This window comes from Mastomys coucha, unplaced genomic scaffold (genome assembly GCF_008632895.1).
Source record: "Mastomys coucha isolate ucsf_1 unplaced genomic scaffold, UCSF_Mcou_1 pScaffold6, whole genome shotgun sequence".
Lineage (NCBI taxonomy): Eukaryota > Metazoa > Chordata > Mammalia > Rodentia > Muridae > Mastomys > Mastomys coucha.
In genome coordinates this window covers 22,360,502-22,380,835 of record NW_022196912.1, presented here as the reverse complement: position 1 = coordinate 22,380,835, position 20,334 = coordinate 22,360,502, and the positions used below count along the sequence as shown (strand labels likewise).

Genomic DNA, 20,334 nt, shown 5'->3' with positions numbered 1-20,334 from the left:
AATTCTTTCTTTGTTTAGTGCATTTGGTGTTTTTATTATTACGTGATGGGAGGAATTTCTTTTCTGGTGCAGTCTATTTGGAGTTCTGTAGGCTTCTTGCATGTTCCTAGGAAAGAAATCAGGAGCCATAGATGCAAGCCATCTCCTAGTCTTATACTGCTAAGAAAAGTAGACATTGTCCTTATCCTTCCTGCAGGCAGGAAAAGCAAACGTCATCACCCTGATCTCCCAGACCTGACAGCTGGGCTTTGATCTTACATTTAGGTTGAATATACATATTATTCCACCCAAACCAGAACACAATTTAACAAATTGAGGAATGGAACGTCTCAGCATGGAGTGCAGGTCCGTCTGGTTTCCCTCAGAAGCAGTTGGGTTTGTTTATGAAACAGGTTGTTACCTCACTCCACATGAGTCCTTCTCTAGCTGACTTAGTGCCAGCAGGAGAGGAAAGAAGATAGTGACTAACTGGATGTGTGCAGAGAACCTAGCATGAGCAACAGAGAAAGCCTCCTCCACTTCTGAACAATGCATACTCGTCCCAGGGGCTTTTCAGAGGTGTCTAATGCCCTTCACTAACCACACTTAATTTAATTATCTTAAAGGTGAATTGAATGTGGAAATTCATTTACATAAGAGCAACACTAATGCTTGTAAAATATACCATCAATTAAACCCTTAAGAAGAAATGTATAGGCTGTAAATGAAATATATAACCAGTAGGATTAATCAAAAGCCAATCATGTAAAAATATCACCCTTTGGTCTAAGCAGAAGAATATGCTATTGTCGTCAATCCAAAGTACAGTCTTGCAGAGCATGCTTAAATACTTAATCATATTAATCAGCAATCCTATATTTAATGTGTTTCCATAACTTCCTCTTTCTGACTCTGAAATTGTTTAGCTCTAGGCTGTTTCTTTTGGCAGCAACCTATGATCAACATTGTTATCATTGCAAAAAAATATGTATTTGAGAATGTTTTCCATGGAAGACATGGGGCCAGCCAGTGGGAACATTCTGAGAAATAAACACATATAGTCCTTGCCTTTAAGGAGAGATGTCAGGCTTGGGCCGGAGTTGTTGAAAGAGAGGTGGGGGGGGGGGGGGGGGGAGAGGGAGGGAGAGATTAAGAATAGAAAGAAAGAAATAGTGTCTGATCTACACTGGGTATTCCCAGTGCTTAGCACATAGTAGGCATTTAGCCCAAGTTTAATGTCTTCAGTTGGACCAGTATTCTGCCTAGGAATGAACTCAAGAACATAGGTAGGAAAATGCTGTTAGTGAAAGTTCCTAAAAATGACCTTTAAGACCTGGTGTCCCTTACCTAAGCCAGGGAAATAACCTGTAGCTGTCTGACTATGTAAGTGTTGGCTGTAGAGTCCATGTAGGTAAGTTCCTGATTTAAAACATCAACATCACAGTTGGAACATTGGCATAGATCCTTGACCAAATTTAAATGCAGATTTCTAGCCAGATGGTTGGTGAACTATTTTTTTTTTATTTTTTATTTTTTTGCAAAGTATGCAGGGATCCCTGGAAAGTCAGTGCCAGTAAATGCGAACCCATCCCGTTCTCTATTCTAATATGCCTGGCACTTGGCAGGTTGGGAAATACATTTGAGAGCATGCATCTCATTTCAGCTTTCCATGAAATCTCTCCTGCTCTCTGTTTGAGTAATAAGATAGATGTGGACTAGTTGATAACGTTATTGAGTGGATGTGCAGTTACTGATCATTAACAGTGAGGAGTGTAGATTAATGTCTTTGTGTTCCCTGCCCCTGTCCTGTCATACATACTTATCTGACAATGCAACATGGCCAGGCAGTCTGACCCATCAAATTTTCATAGGGCTCCTACTCAGTAGCTTAACTCAGAGGTTCTGGCATCTCCAGTTGCCTTGACAACTCTTTTGTCAAGTCTGGGTCTCCCTTCATCCTCTAACTCTGCTTCCAATGCAGCCCCAGACAAAGGCATAAACATCAAACATCAGACCACAGGGGTCTCAAAAACCCGTGAACTCTCTTGGGATGGCAGCCCAAGTCCAAGTCCTTGTTGGACTGCTTCTTGGTCTCTGCATCAGGGAAAGGTTGAAGCTGGTGATTTCCAAAGTCCCCCTGTGTTCTCTGACTTTCAGGGAGACATATGTAGTGAAAGGACAGAAGTGCCAGGCAGTGGTGGCACACGCCTTTAATCCCAGCACTTGGGAGGCAGAGGCAGGTGGATTTCTGAGTTTGAGGCCATCCTGGTCTACAGAGTGAGTTTCAGGATAGCCAGGGCTATAAAGAAAAACCCTGTCTCAAAAAAACAAACAAACAAACAAAAAAGTAGGATTGACTTCATTCCTACTCCAGCCTCAGTTTTCTAATCTGTATAACAGGAACAATTCCTACCTCTCAAAATAGTGGGACGAATTGATGAATGTTCATTCCCTTCTGGACTCATGGCACCTAGATCCAGAGGGGCACTTTGCAAACAGGGTGAAGGTTCTTTGGAAGGTACCATGGAAAGACCTGGGGATGTGGTTAGACAGTCCTCTAAGGATCACTTTTTTAATGGCAAGGCTATCATCAACAGGATAAAACAGCACCAAACATGGCAAACGGGCTGTGTGTGTAGTCTTTCTGCCCTTGAAAGTCCTAGTTTCTGACAGAGCAGAAGGGAGGCAGAAGGACACACTGCTAACTTTTCCTGAACACTTAGGCAAATTACTCAGTGTTCAGAACTGCTTCAATGTCTTTTTGTGAACCAGAGACAGACTTTCCAACTTGGTGAATTGGGAGAAATTGGATGGGACGATTTGAGGTTTCCTCGATCAGAGCTTGTCCCCAGAAGGTGACGTCTTAAAAGCACATTCACTTTTGTCATCCTCTGTAGCAACAACAGTATCAAATGCATAGCCTTGAGGTCTCTAGAGCTGGCTTCAAGCCATGCCAGGGTCTCTGCTGCAAGGGATGAGGGCAGGGGCTAAAAGGGGTCTCTGACAGAAACTCCAGGTAAAATCTGTAATAAAAAATTTGAGAATCAGAGAATCTTTAACAAGTGCTACACGCATTGGTGTAGTACCCTAAACTTATTGGTGTAGTACTTGTACTGAGTAGAATAGTACTTATTGGTGTAGTACTTGTACTGAGTAGAACAGTACTTATTGGTGTAGTGCTTGTGTTGAGTAGTATAGTACTTATTGGTGTAGTGCACTTGATGCTGAGAGCTTCCTCACCATGGCATGATAGTAGGGGCAGGATAGTGAAAGATGGAAAGCAGAGGTCTAGAGGGAAGGCCAGCTTAGACAGGCTCCCACAACCTCTGCTTTGTTATCCAAGGCACGGCACCTGGACTGTCAGGCCCCACTGCAGCTGCCGTAAGCCAGCCTAGACGATCAATCATTGATTGGACCAGCTTTTCCTTCCAGGACAACCCAGACCTCAAACCTTTAGATTCCAAGTCTGCTTGGCTTTCAAGATGGCATCATAATGGGACACTGTGGGAGGCTCAAGGACTTTTGTCTATGGCTGAAGTCCAAGGGTTGACTCCCTGCTGCTGTAAGAACACCAAAACTTTCTAAAGACTATGCATAGGCATGCAGCATGCCTGCATTCTCAGGGCACCATGCTACTACACCTCAGTTGGAATTATTTTTGTTCATGCATTTATTCATTCCACAAGTATAATTTGCTCTCCTGCTATGGCAGACTGTTCTCTATGCTGTAACTCCTCCAGGTTACCAGTATGTACCCCAAAACTAAATCGGAAGCCCTCTAGTATATCTGACACTTGGCACTCTGAAAAGTTTAATGAACCTGAATTAAGTCCATAGTATCAGTACAAAATTGTAGGTGTGCTAACTGCTTCCTGCTTACTCCCAGTTTGCTGCTCTTCTCTCTGATGCAGGAGACTTGCTGCCTGTATAGAATGCATCATAGGTTTCTTATTTTCTGGTTTCTAGCTGGGAATGGCAGAAGTGTGTGTAGCTGGGAATGGCACGAGAGTGTGAGTTTGGGGTACCATTTCCCCATTCTCTTGACTGTGGCATTGCACAGTGTGTTTCTGACCAAATGTCAGTGCTCCTTCTCAGGTAGACACTTCTAAACACATCTCTTTCTTGGTTCTAATAAACACACTTGTCTCTGCAGGCTTGATCTAGTGATGGTCTATCCGAGGCTACCGGCTCTGGGCAACTGCTCTCTGCTGGCAGTTTTCTTACCCAGGCACACTCTTCTTTTCAAAACCGCACCTTTAATTGTCCCATTTGAATGTGCCATTTCTCTTCTTCTGAGTCTTTGAGTGATGAGGGTTATCTAGTCCAACCTCACCTTGACAGTAAAGAAAATTCAAGAAGCCACACGCCCTGTGCTACTTGGCTAGAGAGAAATCAGGACTCTAATCAACAGAGCCTGTGATGACAGTATGGGAAATTGACCCAGATTTTCCTGTTTTCTTGTGTTTATTCTGTTTTTCCTCCTTTAGTCCCGGGAAAATGCTGTCAGGGGGTTGCACAGTATAATTAATTATGCAGGCACATCCAATGAATGGAGCTATGATTTAGGATGTCTGCTGGAGAGGGTGATAAATTAAATAATGAAATGCACATTTCAGGTTCAGTTAAGAAAATCTAACCCTAGCTGAGTTAAAGTGTATCACGTCACATTCTCTTTTTAAAGGACGGAAGCTTTGTATGACTCCCACCCTGGGGTCTCTTCTCTCCACCCAGCTCTTCTTGCTCATATAAGGTTTTCTGCTCAGGAATCTACCATGGTTCCACATGTAGGAGTTAAGTAAAATAACATATGTGAAGTGTTTAGATAATGGAATGTGCTTTATAAAAAAAAAATTATAGTGACTCAATAGGGAGCCTATCTCATTTAGGACAGCACATGCTCATTAACAGCCTGCTTTTAGCAAAACTTTAAGATCTTGTAGAAACTTACTTGCTTTTCTCTGAGATTTGTTTTTTTTTTTTTTTTTCCATTAAGAATATGCTGTGTGGACTGCCTGGTCTGGCGTCAGTGAGAGAAGACACATCTAATCTTTGTGAGACTTGAGGCCCCAGGGAGTGGGGAGGTCTGGTGGGATGGGGTGGGGTAGGGTGGGGACATCCTCTTGGAGATGGGGGCCAGGAGGAATGGGATGAGGAACTGTCAGAGGGAGGACCAGGAGGGGGATAATGACTGGACTGTTAAAAAAAAGATTAAAGATAGTAGTAGTAATAATAATATAATAATAGAATATACTGAATGAGACAAACTCTTACGTGATATAATGCAGATTAAAAACCAGCTCCAAGCTTACACACTTAAGGGATTTTCATCTGAGTGGCTACAGATTTTGTGTCTTGTGACTGTTTTCCAGGAGATGGTAGTAGGGTGGTTTGCTCTATTAAACTATGTTAAAGACAACTTTACAACAAGTGAAAATCTTGTGTCTTGAAGAAGGAATACGTTTCCTAATACTGTAGGCCTTTTCTTAACATTGTTTGTCTTGATAGATAAGTCAGGGGGTTATCTAAAGCCAGTATAGGGCTTATGAAAAGTCTTCAATTTAACTGTCGTTCTCTGATTCAGTCTCTAGGCATCCTTAAGGTGGAGATGGTAAGTACTTGCTGGGGTCCTGCAACACACTCTGCTCACGGAAGACTTCAGCAACTGGTCTGGCGTCAGTGAGAGAAGACACACCTAACCCTTGTGAGACCTGAGGCTTCCTTTTCTTTCAAGTCTAGTTGTAATGCATCCTGTGTCAGAAAACCATCGCCAGACAAGTGCACATGGCATGACAGTCTCCATCTACTAACACTGCCCAGGGGGATGCCATGGGACTTTAGGGGTTCACTACAGGATCAATTTGCAAGATTTTCAAGGGATGGCACTGGATGTGATGGTCAGTCTGTGAGGATGTGAACCACTCACAAGAGCTCTGGAACACACTCCATGTCACTCTATTCTGTTCCCCTCAGTGGCAGTGCACAGTTCCCACCTTTCCATCAACTTATGCTATGCCTTGATTGAATAGAGCCTTGGTCTGTGTCAGGCACTGTGCTCACTGTTTGAGCAGCTAAACTTCTGGCTCCACTGACCTTAGCTCACTGGCCTTACTTCTCTCCTCTACAAGCTCTGCACAGACTCCAGCTCTAATGCTTTCCATGAATCAGTCCTTGACAGCAATTTGTACATCTGTAAAACTCATTTTACTTCTTTTGTGCGTTAAGGCCCTGGACTCCTATCAAGAGAGAAAATCCCTTGAAAACTAAATCGTTCTCTTCATTTTAAGTTCAATATTCTGTTTGTGTGGGAAACCCGCAAACCATATTGTTTTGGTCATGTAGGGGGCCTTGAAAAATAAGGGATGATCATTTGTTATAACTAGTCCCTGGTCACCTTTTTATCAGAGGCTAAGAAAATGAATATAGTCATAAAATGATTATTGCTCTCTTGGTCCAGAAAGTGAATTTATTTTTTTCTTTCTTCCTAAGTCCAAAAACACAAAACTAATTGAGAGCTTCTTAAATCTTTATAATACTATCACTTATAATAAGCAATAATATTGAGTCAAAATGCAATTTCTTATGCTATTACTATTACCTTCTTTAGGATTCATTTCCCACCCACCCACCTCCTCATTTGGCCGAATGTATTTCAGTAAGTGCATATGAGAGCTGAGAAGATGAAAAAGAATGATGGGCTTTGGCATTTATTTCATGCCTTCCTAATATTACAGCCATATTCTTTCCACATGAAATGGCATTTTGGCTGTGGGTGATATGATTAATGTCCAAATATGGTTTGAGAAGCCAGAGGAGGAGGCAGTGTGATAGAGATGGGTGGAGGGGGAGACATCCTTGGGGAAGACATCTTTCATTAAATGTTAAGCTTTTGGGGCAAGGAAGCACATTTCATGATGTGAATGGACAGAAATGAAAACAGAATAGTTTGAAATGTGGCCTTTTCCAGGAATTGGAGTATATTGGGTATATGGTGCTGAGGGAGAGAACAGAGAACTTACTGAAGCTTTCGTGCTCTGGTTTCCACATCTGTAAAATGGGAACAGTGTGCTGCTGTCTGTGAATCATCACTCTGTCGTCATGAAGGCTGAAATTAGAGGCAGAGGCACCTTTGTGCAACTTGGGTCTCTCACAAGAACCCTCTTCAGGAGGAAGAAGAAGAGCTCCAAATCAAGCAAACTAAACTCACCAAGGCAGGGACTCTTGATCATTTGTCTTTGCTCTCGACTGCTAAAAGCTAGATGATTTCTCTTCTAATTTGCAAGAAGGAGCTGTTGGTGCTCCCAGGCGCCCTGATTGAGATAAGTACATAGTGATATTATTATTCAGCTAAGGGCTTTTGCTTTTTCCTAATGAGTGCCTTTCCTCCCACCAACAGAGAGAATGCAGAGTTGGATCATCATTCTAATTGAACACAGGCAGGAACAGTTGCAGGACAAAGCCCTGGACACAGATTCACTGATGCATAGCTGGCTGAGAAGATCCCTTGTTTCAGTCATGCCCATTTTGTAGCAAATGAGCCCAAGTCACAGGGTGAGATTCTCCTCCTCTGAGGAAAGAAAAGGCTCACTGCTTACTAACTAAGTCTATGAATCTGGCTGACAAAAGAGGACCATGTTGTTCTGGCCAGCAGGTCCACACATTAGAACTCTCCCTCTGAGACATGAGCTAGTGACCCTGGTCCTGTGGCATCTGAGCATTCAACACCCAGGTGCCTTCCCAGCATCCTTGAGGGGCTTCTGAGTTCAGACCAAGGCCCACTTGCTTCACAAACACCCAGTTCTGGTGAATTTGTCCCCACAAATGCCATCTTGATACCACTCTGCATCCTGGCTTGTATTGTATTCTCAAACAACCACACCACCAAGGTCTTCTGCATTGTTATTTTTCCGATCCCAAGTCCCAGCTCCAGCTTTCCATTTCCACCCTGCATCCCTCCCACCATGGCTGTCTTTACTTTGCTCCACAGTGAACCCTCTTCTGGGGAAGTCCATACTCCTTCCCTTCCCTTCCTCCCTCCCTTTCTCTCTCCCTCCCTTCCTCCATGTCCTGGTGCCTCCTCCTGTCTTTGCAACCATACCTTACCCACACTCTAGCTCCCTGCAAGCTCTTTCTCTTTTCTGTGCAGACGAGTAAACATTCTTCTTACAGTCTCCACAGTAGCTGTTCTGAGTCATCTAACATCTGTCTCCACATTATCAGCTCTTGTCACTGGCAGAGACAACTGAAGCACCCTCAAACGCAGGTGTCCCAGCAGTCCCTTGACTTAGACTTGGATGGTGCTCCTTCCTCCCGCTGTTTAATCTTGGACCTTGCCCCTGCTCAGAGCCAGTTTTCCCTGCCCAGTGTTCTGTCTGCCCTAGCTTTCTTTCTTCTGGATCCAATGCTTCATTGCTTCATAGCCTTCAAGCTGTCTTGAATCCTGAGTTTCTAGGCATCCATCCCGACTTCAAGTAAGCTGGTGTTACCTGTGTTTACACCTGCACATGGAAGTGTGTACCTTTCAGCTGTGACTGACCTGTCTCACCCCCAGTCTGGTAGATATTTTGTCTGTTCTCTTCATCCTGTGCATCAGAAGCCAAGCACTCCCCACCCCGGGGACTACTGCTCTCCTTACATAGGGGCTCTAACCTCAGAGGAGCCAGGGTTCACTCACCTCTGACTCCTGTCCAGTGCACTCCATGTATCTAACTCCAGGCTCTCCAGACATTCTCTAGGATGTCCTCCTTAGCATCAGGGTTTAACCCTGATTCTCCGCATCCAGAGAAACGTCTATCCACTGGGAGTTCTTCAGAACCTCTTATACACTTAACCTTCCCAGAAACCTCATTCTTATTCAAAGGGACAAGGACTTTAACCCTTCACTTCCATGTCCTAAATGACACTGCTGCTTTTGTGAGACATGGCATGCTTTCTTCCCTCCTCCTTTGCTTGGAGGAAACCCAAGAGGGTGTCCATAGCTTTTCTCCGTGCTTTCTTCTTTCTTTCCAAGGAGAGTACAAGTTCCTTCAGTGCACCATGACTCAAAAGCCATGCATCTCTTACCTCAAGATCATTTCTTTTCTTACAATTCCTTTTTTTTTATTGTAAAATCTACACATCACATAGAATTAAGTCTGCAGTTCGGTGGCAGTATGTACATTCACATGGCTGGATAACTGTCACCATCATCCACTTAAACAGTTCCTCTCCATTTCTTTCCCTTCCAAGCTTGATTAGCCACCATTTTGATCTATTTCCTGGACTCTCAGTATAACTGCTTCTCAGGAGCAAAACTATACACCCTATATGTGTGTGTGTGTGTGTGTGTGTGTGGTCTATTTCTTAGTATCTTCAAGGTTAATCCATGTTACAACTCCCATTACATATTTTTCCCATGCTTTCTTCCTCCTTCCCAAGTTATTTTTCCTTTCTTAAAGTTAAATAACATTTGTATATTTATATCGAATTTCTGTTTATCCATTTATCTGTCAATAGACACCACTGAATAATTTTAATGGCTTTTTTTGGCTAGGACTTATGATGAACATAGGTACAATATGAATATAATGCTCAATATGATATAATAAAACATAATACTCAATATGATAATAAAACATTGAGTAGACTTGCAGCCTAAGTACTTAACAGCCTTGTCCTAACTTCCCGAACAAGTCTTTGGAGGGACAGACGGTTTGCAGATATTTTGGTATCTTCCGAAACCCAAGCTAAGCTCTTGGAACACAACCAGTGTCCAGTAAAAAAAAAAAAAAATCATAAATAAGCAAATGAATGACCTCAGTAAGTACTCACAAACAGACCGACTTTATAAAGATATCACTAGAAATCCCACTTGGAGTTTTGTCTCCAGAGAGTGTTTGTGTAGGAGCTACCTCCAAACACAGTGTGGCTCATTTACGTCTTTATTACCAAGAGGTCCCCATTACTCCATAAGTTGTGAGCTCCTCCAATGTAAATTGCCATTGAACAAACAGAACGATGCCATGGGCATTCTTTTTATCAAAGGCCTCGTATGAAGACAGATTAACTCAGAGGGAACGACACCAGTCTGGGTATTTGCCCCATCCCTCATTCTTATTGTGATTAATGAGATGGAGCACATTTTTTTCCAACTCTCCCTGAAAACATATTGAGTTTATGCCTCATCCTACAATGTTAAATATTGTCTTAGAATTACATTATCTCTTACACAGATGGATGGCTGGGTGCCGTGTAGATTGCTGACAGCTTTCTTGAAGTGGGACTAGAATTGCTGAGAGAACCACTCAGCCATGATCACAGCTGGAAAGTAAGCAGAGAACTCCAGCAAAACTAGAATGCAGTGGTACGAAGTGAATCCAGAAGTAATGGATTTATCCAGAGCGGCTCAGATACTGGCCTCCAAGAACCAGGGTACTGGGAGGCAGGTATGTGGTCACGGTGGGCAACTGATTAACAGTCAGGTGGAATCAAAGTAGAACCCCCAGAGAATTGTGTCTACAGATGTGTAACCCACCTGTCCTGTTACTTAATAATGACCCAAGACTAATTTCTCAAGTGAGTACATTCACATTTTTCTGACTACATTTTTCACTTACCATTTTATAATTGAACTGATTTTAGGAGATAGATATATACTAATTATTATTCCTGTTTTGAAGATGATGAAACTAACTGACATGAATCAGGAGCCTGGTACACTGGTTCATGGAATTTAAAGAACCCAGGGGATTCTTTTCTACCTGCTAACTCCTCTTTCTTCTTTTTTGAGGGGTGGGGTAGGGAAGGGCTCTAGAAAGTCTTGGGAAGCCTGACCCAAAATTTCTGCCAATTTAACTACCTGCCTCAGCCCCATGGACAGTGAGATTGTAGGCGTTTGTTGGGCTACTATATTCCTGGCTATGCATTGGATTGTGAGTGAAAGGCAGTGGGAAAGGGGAAAGCATGGCCTCTTCTCTCACAGCTCACAGAGATATGGTGATGGTAACAGTCCAGAAGTGGACCTGTTACCAGGTCCTGGCTACTGTTACGAGGGCCTGGCTACTGGCCCATGGCGCATGGTACCCTCGGGGCCAACATTACTTAGGGAAGTACTTAATCACTAAGCTCGTCATTTTCTAAGTACTGATATTATTCAAGGGAGCTTTGAAAAGAGATGACATTTCCATGGAAAGAGGACCATTTTTCTAGCAAGAAACAATAGCTTCCATGCTGAGTGATGGTGGCATGTGCCTTTATTTCCAACACTCTGGAGGCAAAGGCAGGAAGATCTCTGTGAGTCTGAGGCCAACCTGGTCTATAGGGTTAATTCTAGGATAGCTAGGGCTATAGAGAGACCTTGTCTCAAAAGAGAAAGGAAGGAAGGAACGGAGGGAGGGACAGAGGGAGGGAGGGAGAGAGAGAAGGAAAGGAAGGAAAGGAAAGAAAAGGGAAGGGAAGGGGAGGGAAGGGGAGGGGAGGGGAGGGGAGGGGAGGGAAGTTTCAAGGCTCGGTCATAAAATAATTTGTCTCTTTAGAGATTTCAGTTCAGGCAATGAGCTACATTGGATGCTGACAATCCTGTGGGTGTGATGAAGATAGATAAGACTCTTGCTTGTCTGAAGCTTCTTTTGTATCATGGGGATTCAGACACTAAACATGGAACCACATATTCATTAATTACAGACCGATAGTAGCATTACAAGGAGCTAAATGAAACTCTGAGGCAGAAAAACCAGGCACAGCAATCATTCCCGAGGTGGTGATCTTTCTTAGCTGAGATCCAAGTGACATTCTGCAGATGTTAGCATAAGGCTCCAAGTTGGGGACCGGTAAGTACATGGGGACCACTTGAAGACGGAAACCTGAGAGGTGGAGGGAGGGACATGGCATAAGAGAGGAGCAGGGTAAGTGAAGCAAGGCTTAGGCTGAGATTTTATTCTGAGACTAATAGAAAATCATTCGAAAGTCTGTCAATAAAGTGGTGTACTGGCACATGTCAATGGCCTGATTCGTACCTCCCTCATAAAAGCTTTGTTTTCTTTCATATTTTAACAGGGCAGGACACCTTGATTGTCAACAGGACACAAGCAGTCTGTGTTCTCTGCCTCATTCTAGGCCATCACCTCTGAGAAGCATCCAGGTCACCCTGGCTGTTACTCTCTGGCCCCGTGCTCCCTGCCTGGCTGTCAAAATGGCCATCTACAACACCAGCCTAGCACATTACTCTCTCTATCACCATTCTGTGACTCCCACTTCCCAGAGGATCAAACCCATCCTTGCTGAGAAGCCTGAAGGCCTGCCTTATTTCTCCATGGGTCTCTACTCCTAGCTGCCTCCCGTATCATTTGACCATTAAGAAAGGCTCTAATTTTCTTTGCTTCTTCCTTTGTTCCGTCCCTCATACACACTGAGAAAACCCTGTGAAATTCCTTTCTGAAGTATATATTTACTGATTACCTTCTGTATTAGCTGACTTTCTTATCACCTTAGCAAAGAAAGAGAGAGAGAGAGAGAGAGAGAGAGAGAGAGAGAGAGAGAGAGAGAGAGAGAGAGAGAGAGAAATACAGCAATAATTACTGCTTTGGGCTCACAAGTTGCTTGGCCCCATATGTCTGAGAAGAACATGATAACAGCAGAAATGTGTGGTGGGGAAGCTTCCTCCCCTTATGCCAGACAGGAAAGGGGAGAGAAGTCATTGAAAAGATCCCTGGAAATACCTACCTTTGGTGACCTATTTCCCATAGCTAGGCTCCATCTTTTATAGTTTCTGGGGCCTCCCAAAAGAACACAACACCATCAGCTTCAGGCGGAGGCTCTAACTCATAAACCTATGGGAGACATTTCATGTCATGTCCTAATATCCAGTCTGTCCCCACCACTTGGTACAAGCCAGTGTCATGTTTCACCCAGTACAGCAGTAGCCTCCTAACTAGACTCTCTATTTCTACTTGAGCTCTCTTCCAATTCATTCTTTACATAGCACCCAAGGTAAATGCTAAAAAATAATCTGGGGAAATTCTTTGCTCCATGAGGTCTAACTAGCATTAGCTGCTCTGCACTTGAATCCTGAGACCAGAAAGCTGAGGACTTCGTTACTGAGTGAGGGTACCCCAATGGCAGTTCCCTCACCCCATGGATTACCAAGGCACCAAACAACTATTGAATGTGCCTTCCCACGCTTCCACGAGAGAGAAGGCAGATTAGAGCCTTGTTCATCCACCAGTTCTGGGACATCTGCTGCAATAATGGAGCTCACTAAGTTGACCAGACTGCCTTTGCAGACAATGATAACCATGTTGAATGAGACGTTCACATAGACCAACAAATGCTAGATGAGGCCCCACGCACTGGATGGGAAGCTGTACTAGGCATCATAAGTATAACTGTCTGGCTCAAGCTTCCAGCTGCTCTCGGGGCCCACTGACTGCAGGAGATACTCTATATATACCATGCCAATCCCATCTAGGGTGGAAAAGGTTCAGAGAGCAAGGGCTGGTGGGCCTTAGGCTCATTTAGGAGCTGTGTATGTAGTTTTAGGCTTCAGCAAAGCAGCTTATGAACCACAGTGGAACCTTAATCATTTGCACATTTGTGGAGTGTCAGAAGAAAAATTATCATTCTGAGAGGCCAGCCCTGAGCAGTTCTCTCTGTAACATAAGGCGGCTGAGTGGTACCATAGCATCCCTGAAGAAAAGACATTGTGAAGAGGATGAGGTGTTCTGACCAAAAAAAAAAAAAAAAAAGGAAGTTTCATTTAGCTTGGCTCAGCAGCCAGAAGCTGCCCCCATAGGAGCTCTGTGGGGCATTCTCCACGGCAGGAAGGGCTGTAGAAGAAAACTCAGCCTCCTGCAATGTAAGTGGCTGCAGAGTTGGAATAAAACCCACAAGGGCTGCTATGACAATCCCCCAAACTAATGAATTCTGCTCTGCTGCAGGCTGTGGCTCACTCTCCCAGAGCATGCTCTCCCTAAGGAGGCATCCTTCCTTTCCAGATAATCTTCAGGGTCAGGGCTTTCCAAGGTGACTGTGGCTATGAGGATGCCTACCAGCGGGCGGGCAGAGGTAGTGTTCTAGAGACCACAGGACTCCATCATTTTTACACATACACACACACACACACACACACACAGTTTTCAGAATAGGGATGAGCCTTTGCTTTTGGAATCCTTTTGTGCATGATTCTTCATGCTTCTTGTTTTCCTTTATCTGATTCCATCAAACAAGTCACAACAAATGCCAATTGCTTTTAGTGCTAAGGAAAGTACTGGTGGCTCCCAGGGCTAGATACAGTGAGCTAGTCAGTGGCTGGTAATCCAACCTTTTAGAAATGGTGGCTCTTTGATTTAAAAGTCGAGATTTGGAAGAGGGAAAGAAGGCTAGAATAGTGTTTCTGGCGAGACCCAGGGGCAATGGTCTAAGTTACAGATGAGGAAGCTGCTGCTAGTTAAAGGCAGAGTGTAAGTGAGGATGTGGAGACATTGGAATCTGTATGTCCTATTACTGGAGGAAGTGTAAATGATGTAGCGGCTTTGAAAACAATATGATGATGCCTTAAAAAGTTCAAAATGGAATCCCCATTTGACCCAGAAAGTTCTCTTCTGGGTACATATCCAAGAAAATGGAAAACAGGATCTTAAAGGGATAATGTAGCTATGTTCACAGTCACACATTATTCAAACCAGCCAAAAGGTCAATATGTGAGTGGACAAAGCAAACACAATGAATCATTAAGAGAAGCACCACTCAGTCATTAAATGGAAGGAATTATGGCACACCCTACAACATTATTGAGTTTATGCTAAACTAAATAAGCCAGTCACAAAGGGGGCATAGTACTATTCCACTGATGTGAGGTACCTAGAATAGTCTATTTTATATAGACAGATTATAGTGGTTGCCAAGGGCCAGGGGAAGAGGACTCAGGAATTGTTATATAATAGCTATGGATTTTCAGCGTGGGATGTTGGAAGAGTTCTGGGTATAGTGCTGATGGTTACACAGCAAGATAGATGTGCTCAACATCTCTGAATTGTGTATTTAAAAATGGTTGAGATGGCAATTTTATTATGTACATTGAATCATTTCAAACTATCAATAAAAATCTGGGAAGTCATTGAGTTTGTAGACTGATTGCCTTGTATGCACAAGCCCTAGGTTCAATCCCTAGCTCTGTGTAAACTGGGCTTGGTGCTATACACCTGTAATCTCAGCACTCAGAAGGTAGAGCCAGGGGCATCAGGACCAGCTACATAGTGGGCTTGAGTCTAGCTTGGGATACAGGATGCAGAAGATCTTGTGTCAAAACAACAACAATAAAATGAGAAGGGATACAGAAAGTATTATGAAGCGAAAGAATGCTTTCCGTATCTACCAGGGAGCAGGGTTGGACTGTCATGGTCCTTTCTGTGGACAGTGGTCAGGGCTTTAGAAGGCTCAGTGTTTGATAGACCTGGTAGTAAGTTGACGCCAAGCATCTAGAGAAGCAAGAACTCCTCAGGATGCAGCAGGTATGTCCTAGCTTACAAGCCCTCGCTTCACACTTAAGCCCCAATGGCCAGTGAGGGCCACTCAGGTCAGGCTTCTGGGACCCTGATGGCTACTGCTGGTTGTGACATATTTTGGATGTCCAGTGGCTCTCCTAAGCAACCATGGAGAGGATTTCCAACAATTATTTTGTGTTCTATTGAACATTTGAAAATCACAGTCACAAGCTTGTCCGTCTTTTGTGGGTATGCTTAGGGTGAGTCCTGTGCATGTCTGGACCTGCAGAAACAGGAAGTCTGAAGTAGAACGTGGTGAGGTGAGTGCTCTGAACAATAGCCACTGTGCTGTATCACGCTGGCTTTTTTTAAACAAGAATATCCCACCATCACCTTGCCGATAGCAAGAATTAAGGAAATCGTGCTCAACTCCTAGTTGTTCTCGTGTCTAGCCTCAGCTAACATCTGTGTGTGTACCGAGATGGTATTTCCCCGGGTAATGTCCTGAGATGGTCTCTCCAAACTAGCGGCAGCTTAAGCTGGGAGCTTGTCAGAAATCTAAAGTGCCAGGCGCATCCCTGATCCTCTCAGTCGAAACGTGCATTCTGACTGGATTCACAGGTGATTCTTAATTACAGCAGGCACAGGCACTGAACATCCCTGCCCAGTGTTATCTAAGTGTGCCCACTTACTGGGTGTCATTCGAGGTACATTATCAGAGCACTATTCAAGCTTTCTGTGTGAGTCTGACCTGATGGGGAGAGAACTTTCAAGTGAAAGAGAAAGGAAGAGAAATCAGACATAAGTAATGTAGCAACCCTGCCTCCTGGGGACAGGCCAGGAAGTAGGAAACTCAAGGTCACTTGTTCCTGAGACACATGGATACACACACACACACCACACACATACCATACATACATACATACACACACACACACAGACACACACACACCACACATATACCATACACACACACACACATACACACACACACACACAGACACACACACCCACACACATACCATACATACACACACACACACACACACACACACACACACACACACACACACACCACACACATACCATACATACATACACACATACACACACACACACACACACACACAAGCATGACCACAGTGTCCAGACCTCCCTAAAATGTCAGCTACTAGACTAAAAGTGCACTGACGGTTGTGGATGTTTATAAGTAACCTGTAGTAGACTGTGTGAACACTCAGTATTTAACAGTTTAGCTTTGACCTTTTAGCATCACTGGCTCCTCATCTCCTGTGGAAACAGCTCTCCCATAGTTCCACTTTTTTACATTAAAAGAAGCTTATTTAAAAGGAAAAAAAAAGTAATCCAGTCAAGGTAGAAAGGCTTAAGGAGAACAAGGTTCCCTCAAGCATATAGGAGGCTGTTTTAAGACTAAATTAGATCCGTGAAAGCTCTTTGTACTCACTTGTAAAATTGCATTCCGTCTCTCCTTCCCTTGTGCTTTCTAATGAATATAAAGTCTGAAATCTGGGAGGAAAGAGCTTTTTTTCTCCTCCACATAAGTATTTCAGTCTTGGTTTCTTGGAAACCCTTGATGGCCTTGATTCATGAATGAATCTTAATCCCTCTCTCCTCCTGTTTGTGGAAAGGCAGTGATTCACCCCGAATTATTCAAAAATCAAGAACATGTAAACTAGAAGTTGGATTTCTTAGTATGCGTTTCTCTTCTTTTGTTCTCATTTATGCCTGGTGGTAGGATGTTATTTCACAACAACTCAAAAGGGCTTTTAGGCACACACTTATAATGCAGACTTTGGGAACTTAAAGTGCTGGAAGAACAGAGGTAGGGCCACACAGAGGTTTCTTAAAGGCAACGTTAGAAAGGACCCTTGCTAGCCAGATGGTGTAGTGGTGTTGGTATTTCTGGGTAGCAATTGCCATCGCTCTATGGGTCAGGTCTGAGACCTTCCTTACAAACTGTGATCTGACCAAACAGTGGTTCCAGGCTCTATTCCCCACCCTAGGGGACCCTTCGTAAGTCATGGCTGTGATGGACGGTCACATCCTGAGTCTGAAGCAAGGTGACAGGTGAAATTGTCCAGAATGTGCCCACATTCTCATAGCTCCTCTCACAGGAAAGGGGAAGTGATCCCAGATGATAAGGAAAAGCAGCCAGGTGAGTGAAGACTAGGAAGCTAAGGCATCTCTCTTTTCCCGTTTGGGCACCGAGGGAAGCTTAAGGCTCCTGTTAATCCCTTCTGATCTTGCAAGGATGAAATGTCCTTAGTAACTGATATTTTTAAAGCCCCTTAAGAGTCCCTGGTGGCAGGTGATTGATATTTTAAAGCACAAAATTTTAGTTAAGGGAATCAATCAATGAGTAAATCAATATTTGTTTAGCGTCTGCAGTGTGCTTCACACTACACCAGTTTGCCACAGCGCACGAAGATTAAGTATAACATATAGCTGCAAACAGGAAGAGGCTCTTTCTGCAACGGTTATAAATAGACTTTAGTGATCAAAGATCTGAGTTCAGAACTCTGTTCTACTACTTTGGAGAATAGCCTTATTTCCCCAAGCCTTAGTTTTTTTCCCTAGATGTAAGTGTTAACAATATTTCATGGGATTTTCCAAATATTCAATATTATGGTATTTGTAACATGTTTGGTTCATACAGAAAACTCACTAGACAGCAGTGAAGAACCCAGAAATTGTCTTAGGGAACCCAGAAATCCTTATTCAAGTTTTAAACAAAGATACCCTGGAAGTTGACAGAGAAACCAACAGTGTAGGTGAGAACCTTCCAAACATTGGGTTATTTTGTCATCTAGATAGGTTTTGTTTTTGTTTGTTTGTTTGTTTGTTTGGGACAGGGTCTCACTATGCGCACAAAAGATGGCATGGTACCTCTTGGAACCAGAGTTGAAGTCAGTTGTGAACCTCCTCTAAGGCGGTTCTGGGAACCAAATTCAGGTCCTCTGGAAGAACAAGTGCTCTTAGTACTGAATCATCTCTCCAGCCTCCTTAGCTCTAAAGAGTTAAACATGGAGTAAGCTGCCGTGTTCTGGGAAGTCTTTCTGAGGGACAGTAGTAGCGAGGCTGGGACCTAAAAATCCAGCTCTATCTCATCTAGCTGTACCTGAGTCACACAGGTCAGACTGAAGGACATGCAGTGGGGAATGGAGGACTGAGTGTGGGGGTGGGGGGATCTGAGCCCTCTCTACTCTAGCTGTCACCTTATCCCTTATCAGATCCTCACTCTTAAACTCTTAAAACACCCACCCACACACCCTACTTTCTCCTCATCTTCTGATTTCACTCTTGGCTCTTAGGTCTTCCCACAGCATTCGGAGTACTTTTTCAATCATCTTAGTGAACTGCATAATTTATCTGCAGCTAGTGCTGTCCATTTAAAGTGCAGAACAGGATGGGAAGAAGGGACCAGCAGGAGACAGAAGAGGGCAGAAGACAAGGCTGTGGGAGGATAATTGTAATCAAAGCTCATTATATGCACAAATTATAATATCATAACGAAACCCAATTATTTTGTACAATTAATATACGCTAGCAATTTTTTTGTTTAAAGGAAAAAGTGCATAATTTGATAATTTACAATGGTCTTTTACAGTAGGAAACCACAAAATGCATTCGAAATACAGAGCTCTTCCATTATGTGCAGCCCTCCTGCTGTGTAATGCAAAGGCTCTCTTGTCTATTTGCAATCACCCTCCAGTCCCTATTTCCTGAAGAAGTACTGTTCAGCTTTCTATGAGCTTAGTATGCCAGGTTGCATTTTCTAGCATTATATATAAATTGAAGCACATATTAAATGGCTTCTTATTCTTGCCTAATGACTTGTAGATTCATCTATGCCATACATTCAGCAAACAATGTACTTTTATTTATTTTATGTGCATGTGTGCAACTATGTCTGTGGGGAGATGCATGATATAGCTCATGTGTGAAGGTTATCAAACTTAGGGTAAATGGTTCTCTCTATCATATGAGTCCCAGGGACTAAACTCAGGCCATCAACCTTGGAGAAACACTCATTAAATCATGCCTTTTTCTTTCAGGACAGTGCTCTATAATCACACAAACTAAAGCTCCTTTACCCACCTGCCTACCGAGGGACCACTGGGTCAGTTCTAGTTCTGCACTCTTGTGAATAAAGCTGCTCTACGTTTTAAGGTACAGGTTTTTGTGAACATTCACTTTTTACTTTCTCAGATAAACACAGAGCAGTGGACTAGCTGGCAGGTTCCACTGGTAGTTTTAAAAGAGATACTCATAGTGTTTTCCAAAAGGATGACCCAATCTTCTCTTTGAGGAAGTGATAATGAGAGTTTTAGTTCTTTATATCCATGCCAGCATTGAATACAGTCTGCAGCATGATTTATCTTCCTGATTTAAGTGGTGTTTCCAGCATCTTTCTGGGCTACATGGCCATTTGCCTATCTTCCTTCATACAGAATCTGTAAGAAATCTCTTCTTATTTCTTAACTCAGTGGATACAAGAAATTTATAATATAGAGCAAAGCTTTCCTCCCTTTTGAGGTTTGGGTTTTCATACTTTACTTTTTTTAATTTAAAATTTTTATTTTCTTCAAGCTGAGGATGGCCTTGAACTTCTGAGTCTCATGTCTATACGTCTTTGAGTGCTGGGCATACACTTTAGTTTGATGCATTACTGAGGATTGAGCCCAGAGCTTAGTGTGTGCTAGACACACTCTTATTTGAGCTATATTCCTAGCCAGTGATGTTAAATAGAATCTTGTGATGAAAAATTTCTTAAGTTTTGCTAAATATTTATTGGTCAAGAATAGTTTGCATTGCTGTTTAAGATCTTTGTAGTGCTGAGAAAATTTTTGCTCACATATATGTTCAAGGATTTTTTTTT

The 20,334-nt window shown here is 43.1% G+C and overlaps 1 protein-coding gene and 1 long non-coding RNA gene across 6 annotated transcripts in view; both read right to left on the bottom strand.

The window, feature by feature from the left end:
• Nucleotides 1-11,820, bottom strand: part of LOC116080918 — a 16,816-nt gene extending 4,996 nt beyond the window's left edge. The window contains exons 1-3 of the long non-coding RNA XR_004114670.1: nucleotides 11,640-11,820; nucleotides 7,184-7,286; nucleotides 6,996-7,081 (exon numbers count right to left, since the gene is read on the bottom strand). This is a non-coding gene — a long non-coding RNA (uncharacterized LOC116080918). The remainder of the gene's footprint in view (nucleotides 1-6,995; nucleotides 7,082-7,183; nucleotides 7,287-11,639) is intronic.
• The window catches only part of Alk (ALK receptor tyrosine kinase), a 722,886-nt gene that overhangs the window by 295,436 nt on the left and 407,116 nt on the right, over nucleotides 1-20,334 (bottom strand). The window lies entirely within an intron of this gene.